Genomic DNA, 9,425 nt, shown 5'->3' with positions numbered 1-9,425 from the left:
TGAAGACAGATCATCCTGGAGAGAATCTATCTATGTGGTCGCTAAGAGTCAACACCAACTTGACGGCACTTGATCAATCAATATTAGGAATTCAGGTTACTCAGAGAGAATAGTTAATGGATAAAAGAGAATGGTTACAATCCACTTCCTGTAGAAGCACTATTGACATGAATGGGAACCATGCAAAAAGATGGTAGCATCCTTACACATTTCTCATGCGGTTTGTGCAGGAGAACTTTCCAGTGGGGTACACTTTGACTAAGGATGCAATTTTATTACATCAATATAAGTTCTGAGGCATTTCTAGATTACACTCCTGTCATGGTACCTAACAAGTCATACAGCATGGTGCATACCTAATTTACAATGGGATTGGAGGGTGTGGAATATTATTAAATTCTTCATATTATGCTACATGAAATTCACACATTTAATCACTCAAATACTGCAACATCAAGTGACAACATGTATGTGTGAACAGCCATTATAAACAAAACACCGGGGGTGGGGGTGGAATTAATCTCACCTCCAATGCTTTTTCCATAGTGGGAGTTCACATGTTCAGTTATGAGTCATTGAATGATGCGATATCATTACATGTGTGAATCAGCCCTTTATTGAAGGCATTTCTAGTTCATGCTTCCTCCAAGAAGTTAAGCATCGTCTCCTCCTATAATGTACGTTAGATATGAGTGTTTTAATCTTTTGGGAATTGACATTTGGTGGTAGGGCTGTAGATCTGGCAAGGGGCAACAACAATAAGCAATGAGCTGAGATTTAACTCCCAAAAAGTTAAATCTCTAGACTTCTAAAAAGCTTTTGACAAAGTTCCCCACTAAAGGCTCTTAAGAATATTCAGCAGTCATGGAATAAGGGGACAGGTTCATGTGTAGATTGGTAACTGGTTGAAGGACAGGAAAGAGAGAGCAGGTATAAATGGGCAGTTTCTAAATGGAGGAGAGTAAGAAGTGAGGGCCCGCAGGAATAAATACTGAGATCCCTGGGGGATCTATGATGTGGACACATTTTGAGTACTGTGTACAATTACAATCTGATCACCATACCTCAGAAAGGCCATTATAGAATAGGAAAAGGTGCAGAAGAGGGTAACCAAGATGATCAGGGGTCTAGAGCAGGGATTCTCAACGTGTGGGTCCCCAGATGTAATTGGACTTCAACTCCCATAATTCCCAACCAAAGGCCACTGGGGCTGGGGATTATGGGAGTTGAAGTCCAATAACATCTGGGGACCCACACGTTGAGAAACTCTGGTCTAGAGCACCTTTCTTATGAGGCAAGCCTACAAAACCTGTGGCTTTTTAGTTAAGAAACATTCAACTGAGGGGAGACATAATTGAGGTCTATAAAATCATGCACTGTGTGGAGAAAGTTGATAGAGAGAAAAAATTATCCCTCTTGCATAACACTGAACCAGGGGTTATCCCATGAAACTGATTGCCAAGAAATTTAGGTCCAAAAATCGGCTCAAGATGTGGGGTGTAATATAGAAATGGCAGCCTGGGATAAATTATGGAAAACTGATTTAAAATTTACTGCAAGTTATGCTTTAAAAGAAAATTATTATAAAATGATGTATAGATGGTATTTGACTCCAAAAAATTGGCATTAATGTATAAAAATGTTTCAAACAAATGTTGGAAATGTGGACACTCTGAAGGTACTTTTTTCCATATGTGGTGGACCTGTAGGAAGGCCAAGGCCTATTGGGACATGATACATAATGAATTAAAGAAAATATTTAAAATGACATTCCCTAAGAAGCCAGAATCCTTCCTGCTGGGAATAACACAAGGAGTAATTTCTACAACTAATTTAACATTTTTCTTTTATGCTTCTACGGCGGCCAGAATAATATAAGCACAGAAATGGAAGAGTAATGAACTGCCTTCAAAAGAAGATTGGCTGATAAAATTTTTGGAATATGCGGAGATGGCAAAACTTACAATATTGATAAGAGACCAAAATTTAGAATGCTTTAAAGAAGATTGGAAACCATTCTTGTTGTATCTAAAGAACTATTTTCCTACTATGGATCTTCCAGCAGGGTTTGAAATCTAGTAATAATTGCAGGTTGGGTAGATTAAAATCGTGTTTGTAAGGTTTAAATTTATGTTTTGAATTATTATTATAGCAAGGGTAAATTTCATAGCTGATGATTCACGAAGAGGTGTGAGTGGGAAGTCCATATTTGTTTATCTGTTGTGAATGTTAATTATAAGATTATTGTTAAAATTAATAAAAATTGAATTGAGGAGAAAAAAAGAAATTTAGGACCAAAAAAAGGAAGTACTTTCCCCACACAATGCATAATTAACTGATAGAATTCTCTGCTACAAGATGTGGTGACAACCAACAACCTAGACGGCTTTAAGAAGGGTTTATAAATTCATGGAGGACAAGTCTATCTCTGAGGGTATTCTCATGATCTGTGGAAAGTGGGCTAAGGGAGCTTAGCCCGCTTTCCACAGATTGTGGGAACCACCAGGCTCACAGGTGAGCCTGGTTTCCCCAAAGTGGGTCACCTGCTTAACTACCCCTCCCCTTAGCCCAGGTTAGCGGAGCGAGCACTCTAACCCTGGTTTTTTTAGTTGTGTATTGCTGTGGCGTGGCTCTACACCGCAGCAACACATGAGGAGACCCCCAGCCAAGAGGCTGCAAGCAGCCTCCCGGGCTTGGAGGTCTCTCCAGCATGCCCCGCTCACTTTTGCGGGGCATCCTGGAACTTCTGGGAGCCACACAACCCCCAATCCCTGTAGCCCCCGCCGGCTCCATTATGGAGCCAGCAGTTGTGTGGGCGGCTGATCCGGCCTCCCAGGGCTGTCTGAGGATTGTCTGCAGGGAGAGTGGACTATGCCCGCTCTCTCCACAAACCCTCAAGGCAGGTCTTATTGATCGTGAGACTCACCTGAATGGCTAGTCTGAGGTCTATAGGCCATCTCCACTCTCAGAGGCCTCTAAATACCAGTTGCAAGGGAGCAACAGCAGGAGAGAGGGCATGCCCTCAGCTCTTGCCTGTGTGCTTCGCAGAGGCATCTGGTGGACCACTGTGTGAAACAGGATGCTGAACTAGATGGGCCTTGGGTCTGATCTAGCAGGTCTGTTCTTATGAGGCTGGCACACAGGTATACCTAGCACACAAGCAATGCTAAATAAATATTAAGTAAACACAGCTATTGTGACTAAGGCTACAATCCTGAACATTCTTACTAGGTTGTAAAGTATTATATTCTATCCAGTAATCTGTATTTCTATCCAGTAATCTATCCAGTAATCAGTATTTAGTTGTTGTGAGGATCCTGTAGATAGTGGGGGGAAGAGTCAGAAAGGAAAAGGGAGGGAAAGGAGAAGGAAAAATTGTGTTGTTGCTAGTTAAATCTACATAAGATTTCTTTATGTAGGAGGGAAGCAGCTATAAAACATAAAGCCCATTGAACACAGAGAAGTTTAGTTCCAAGGTAACATGCACAGGGTTGTAATGTAAGCCTGGCATTTCTGAATACTTGAGATTTGTATATTATACATACACTCACCTCTATACATTTTATCTGGAAGATGCAAACTTAAAAAAAGAATCAACATTTTGAAGACTTGATGTTATCAATTCCTGGAACAGCTGAGTCATAGCCGGGTGCTTGACTGATTGTAAATACTTCAGATAGCTAAGAAGAGTCAATATGTGTCATCAAGCTGGTTCTATTCTTAATGCCAATTATCCTGGTGGGTTCCTGTTGTTCCTCTCTCCACTGGAATCTCTTATTGCTTGCTTGATGGCCTTTTGGTCTTTGCCACCAATGGGATATATATCATTCCAGATCTCGTACTTCTTCAACATCTGGAGTTGCCAGGCAAAAATTATAAAAAATGTTCTGAACCAGTTGCCTTTGGGGGGGGTAGGGGAGAAAGGATGAGAGAAATGAATGGATGCAGATCCATGGTACTTTAGAAAGGCCTGAAAGGGATTCGGGAAGCATATGGTCAAACTCCAGAAGAATCAAGACTATCCCCCCAGGAAGAGAACTTTTTTAAAACAACAACAACAACAACTTACCATTCAGCTTATTGATGTGGAAACAGCAAAAAGTGTCACTTATAAAAATGGCCCCAGGGAACACCTGTACCTGAGCTGGCGCTTCAGCACAACATCAGAAGTTAAGGAACCTTACCTGAGATTATGAAGATATACCATAGGAATAACTGTGGCCCTCACAGAGTCCTCACAGCAAAGAGCATAAGAACAATTTTGCTCAATCAGACCTAGTTCTAGTTCAGACCTATCTAGTTCAGCACCTTATTTCACACAGCAGGCTGCCCTGGGAAGCCACACAACCAAGAGATGAAGGCATGCTTTCCCTCCTGCCACTGCTCCTCTGTACCAATATCTGGAGGCACCCTGCCTCTGGACATGGAGGTAGCCTTTAGCCATAAGACTAGTAGCCATTGATAGATCTGCAAGAAAATAAGAATGGGCCATTTAATTTTTCTGCTATCTGAGTAACATTGCCAAGCATAGAGCTGGTGTAGGGGTGGAGGAGGGCATAGAAATGAATAGCAGCCATTTATACATCTGGGTAAAGGACCCCTGTGGTTCAGGGACACCACTGACCCTACGGACAGGAGTAGTACTAGTGCCAAAACCTACCCCTGGCTACTCCACTTTCTATTGGAAGCAGGAGATTAGGTAGCTCTTGACCTTCCACCAGCAGTCTTGCCCACTGCATTCAATTTACTTTCTACCATAGTAGTTAATGGGAGCCACTGACAATTGAGCCTGTTTCCACCCTGGGTTCAATTTATTGATTTTTTTTTTTTAATATGTCAGAGACACCCCAGGAACATATATTATATGTAAATCACTTCCTTTTTACCCCAATACCCATTCACACCCTCTCTGTAAGAATAAGTCAGCCACTTTTGGGAGATGGACAAACCTGCCAGTATGGGTGGGAAGGGAAACTCACTGACAACTAGTTTATGTCACTGGATAAGAATATTATATATTTCCCCTCCATTTCTCCGATCTTATTCTGTGAAGATCCCCCACCCCCGCCCCATCCAATTCTTAAACTAATATTTTTAAAATAAATATGAGTCTACTTCTCACATATGGGCCTTACTTCTCATGGGAAAATGAATTCACCCTTCTTTTTGTTCCTTTTTTGCACACCATTATTTAGAGACACCAAGTTTTTCCAAGTTTTGCAAACGGTGAAGAGAAAGCAGAGATATCCCTTTCACAGTTCAGACGGGTCCGCCTTTTAGAGACATTACGGTGCGCGTTGGTGATAAGAGAAACCATGTGGGCTTGTTAACTTAGGCAAAGGCAGGAATGATAGGAATTCGCTGCGCTTCCATTTAATGATCAGAAGACAGAAGCCTCAATTAAAGCGATATCGTACTATATTTCTTCCAGCTTCGGGTTTGCCTTGCTTACCTATGAGTTTTGGCGTTTATTTTAAACACGCATAAGATTTTTCGGGTTGGCGTGGGGGGAAAACAGGAGAACCGGCGCATTAAATGGCAGTATCTTTTCTTATTAAAATACAGATGCCATTCACACACACACAACACACACACCTCTCTCCAAATAAAGCACACAAAAGGAATAATAAACTAGAGACGCGCCGCCCCTTAAACATTTCAAAATGTAGTTAGAAACGGGTAACCCCGCCCCTCCACTGTGATCCTAACCCTCTCGCGGTTTGGGTTTGGGAAACATTCGAAGAGCTCGGATCTCAGAAATCATGATCATTTGCATTATGATCCACCTCTTTCAGGCAAATACAATGTAGTCAATGGCCCTTACGTAAGGGGGAAGCCTTGCGATTTTGCTGTTTTAAATAAGAATGCATAATCCCATGATTATTACTTCGTTCCCCAGACGGGCTAGTTCGAGGAGGCTTCGAGAGGAAGTCTTCTGACCACACCTCTCCAGCATAGCAACAGATAACTTCTAGTTTCTGACGTCCCCCATTTGGAAGAAGTTCAAATGACATTTTTGGAAGGTGGGGGGAGAGAGGGGAAGAACGCTGATAATTGCATCATGAGAAACTACTCGCAAAAGTGCTCCACACACACACACAGAGGCGCTCATGACTTTCAACTTCTCGAAGTTGCTATCCAATCCGTGCATGATCGAAAGCAAGATCAAGTAGAATTTCTCGCAGGGATGGGGTGGGGGGGGGGAACGGGGATGTTCCAAAAGGCGAAAAGTTGAGGATTCCACGCATTAAACACGTCGTTGGAATCCGCCTTAAGTCAATGACTGAGAAAAGCGTGGCCGGCTAGGAACACCACGCTTTAAAACAATTGAAGGCAAGCGAGACACAGCAAGACCTTAGAAACCATGCGCGCCGCGGTGTGGTAGGTCACCTCACGCAGCCCGCTCAAGGTAGAACAACTCATGCTGATTTGTATGCCGACAGACACAGATCTAACCACAGGCCTTTCCAAGTGTGTGTCTGCTTTCTTGTATTGAAGGTCTTTGAGAGCCAGCGAGCAGGGGGATATCCATGATCTGTTGAGCGAACCAGCCTGAGTAGTTTCTGTGTTCCGTGTATCATTTGCCAGGGTTGCAACCCTACCCACACTCTTTGAGAAAGCCCCATTGGGCACAACGGAACTTACTGCCAAGTAAGCATGCATAATAGTAATAATAATAAGTTTAAGCGGGCCCCTTCTTCAGATGCGACATGTTGAAAAAAAGAAAAGAGCGTATACCTCTTCTCACGACTGAAGGGGGGGGGAGAAAGAAGGGGGCGGGCAGCCTGCCGGCTTTTTGGAAGTGGGGTGTGGGTGTATGTGATCGCCCGTAGTTCCCGAGTAGACGGCGAATGTAGGACTCTCTAACTCCTATGCAAACCCTCTTTCCAAGGCTATCCGGAGGAGAAAATTTCCTCTTAAGTTTTAATCTGAAAGAGATTCATTGATTGCAACTAATAATTTGGGGAGGGCATATTGACAGAGCGAAAGGGTTCATTCCTATCGCTCCAGTTGCAACCATGAAGTATTCCTTTTCTGAACTTGTTGGTAAACCTGCCGGAACAAACCGGGGGCAAAAATCACGCATCATTTGTCTTCTAGCTTAAAAAAAAAAGAAAATCGCAGGTGAAAAATGAAGTGGGTGCGTGCTTTAGAAACCCCATGTGAAAACCGAACGTGAGACCTGAAGGAGCTGCATATTTTTTAATGAGACTTGGAAATATTTAACAATGGAAAACATTGACTGAGTCGAGGAGGAGGGGGAGCGCAGAGAAAAAAGAACGCCTTTAAAGTTGCCGATCAGGTATCTAGCTCAAGGTGAGATTCCACCTACACATGTGGGAAGTGGTTTGTTTAATTTATGGCATTCTTACAAACAAAAGAAGGCTGGTTCCCGGTGTTGGGGATCGAGGGAAAAGTGCGCGCCTCTAACTGGCAGAAATGAGAAGGCATGCTTGAGCGCCGATGAGAATCTGACATACCTGATGCTTCTGCAGCGGAAATAGAAAAACTAACCTCAGAAGATGGGAAAACAAGATCACCCCCCTCCCGAGTAACCGCAAGTCCTTTACTCCAATAGGCAAAAAGCCAATAGCCAAGTACGAATTTATATTCATTTCTAAAACACCAGTTCCACACACAAACATGGCAAAACTGCAGGTTTAAACAGATCTACACATTTATTTCACTTCTGATCTCCAAACCGCAGGTCAAGAGGACACGTGGACTGCGAAGGGCTTAGACTCAACTACTGTAAAATGCCAGCTGATTTCCAATTATTCTTTAAAATGAAATAAAGAGTATCTTCAATCTACCATTGTTTCGCTTTTCAGTGATCTCACTCGTGCAATATTGCCACAGTGAAAAGCGAAACAATACACCTTTTTAACAAGGTGGGCGCGAGAGCAGTGCCATCGTGAACGTGAGAAGGTTCATCAAAGGTTTCCCCGCCCCGCCACTCCCTTGTGCAAGTAAAGCTTCACGTTTTTCTACAGCTCACGAACTTTTGACCAAACCCCTCTGTCTTGTCAGAGAGAAATCAAACAAGTTCCTAGTTCAGGATCTGCCTGATCCGCCTGGTAACAGATCTATTCCCCTATTGGCTTATGCTAATTCCAGTTTCCTCTTGTATTGGAGCCCAGTTGCGGGGTGGGGGGGAGCGTTCCCTCCAGGAATTAGAGCCAATTTTGTTTTAAGTGGGCGATCTCACTCATGCAATATTGCCACACGCAGCAGAAGCCGGTCTTTCTGTGCAGCCGTCTCAGCTGGAGAGTGGTGGTAATAGGGGGGCTCCGGAAAAGCTGTAGCTGATACCACTCCGTCTCATAAATCAAGGGCTCCTGCCACACCGACGCGGATTTTTATGAATGAAAAAACATTGCTCTCATCGTGCTCTTAAAAAAAAGAAAGAAAAACAAACGCACTGGAAAGGGGAACCGATTTTATAAAGCAAATACTGTATATGAGAGAGAGTGAGAGTATGTTCAGCTGGCTATTGGCCGACTTTATTTGCTAAAAGCAAATTAAGAAATAAATCGAGTCACAAATAACATATCTAAGCGCTCCTGCAGTGGGGACATACTCCTTTCCCGGAATGTTTTAGAATAGAACAGAGGTGGTGGTGGGGGAGGGGTGGGAGAGCTTTCTCAGACTTGGAGATTCAGGAATTATTATGCAAAAACATATCTTTTAAGTTTGCATATCAAGGCGTGCCTGGAATTTGTTGGAGTTTACTTAACGTTCCACAATGCCAGGCTGCGCTTCAATTAGAAGGCACCCTGCCGACGGAGGAACTGCACAGGAAGTCATCGTGCTGTCTTGGAATAGCGCATATATAGATGTGGACATGCGCAGGAGATTCAGGCTGCAATTCTACGCGCGCGCGCTTACTAGGAGTAAACCTTTCTGTCTGCAGTGGGGCTTACTTCCGAGTAAACAGGACTGGTCTGTCAGATTCCTGCTTCCCGTGCAGATCCCACGATTTATAAATCTATAGAACCATGCCTGACTATTTGAGAGTAAGCCCCTTGAACTTAGTAGGGCTTACTTCCAAGTATGCATAGGACCGGGGGAAGAATCTTTTGCAAAGAAAACAGCACATTTCTCTTTCCCCCAAACATAAAGAAGACTTGGAGCCTGGCTCTTCATGAATTTTAAATAAAATGATCAGCCAAATTCTTGAGACATTTCTGAAAAGCTAGCTTTAACCGAACGTATTTTGAGAACAGACGCATTTTCAGTATTTGAGGCGTTCATTATCTTCGACTTCTGCTAGAAATGGGAGACAAGACCCTACATTTCTCCCCAATAGATTTGATTACTTCTGCCAGGGAACAAAATGAAGCCCATGTCCGTAACTCCTTAAAAGACTAGGACATGTCTTGCGTTTAGAGAAAAAGGCTTATCTGTTGCTTTAAATAAACAAA

The 9,425-nt window shown here is 43.1% G+C and overlaps 1 long non-coding RNA gene across 1 annotated transcript; it reads right to left on the bottom strand.

Annotated features, from left to right (window-relative positions):
* Positions 1-3,355: 3,355 nt before the first annotated feature.
* Positions 3,356-5,264, bottom strand: LOC128339435 (uncharacterized). The gene is made up of 3 exons (XR_008313034.1): positions 5,136-5,264; positions 4,185-4,467; positions 3,356-3,900 (listed from the first exon to the last, which is right to left on the bottom strand). It is a non-coding gene; the product is annotated as an uncharacterized LOC128339435 (long non-coding RNA).
* Between the last annotated feature and the right edge of the window lie 4,161 nt (positions 5,265-9,425).

The sequence above is a fragment of the Hemicordylus capensis genome, chromosome 1, assembly GCF_027244095.1.
Source record: "Hemicordylus capensis ecotype Gifberg chromosome 1, rHemCap1.1.pri, whole genome shotgun sequence".
NCBI classification, from domain to species: domain Eukaryota; kingdom Metazoa; phylum Chordata; class Lepidosauria; order Squamata; family Cordylidae; genus Hemicordylus; species Hemicordylus capensis.
The sequence above is the reverse complement of the archived record's forward strand: the minus strand, read 5'-3'. Positions and strand labels throughout refer to the sequence as shown.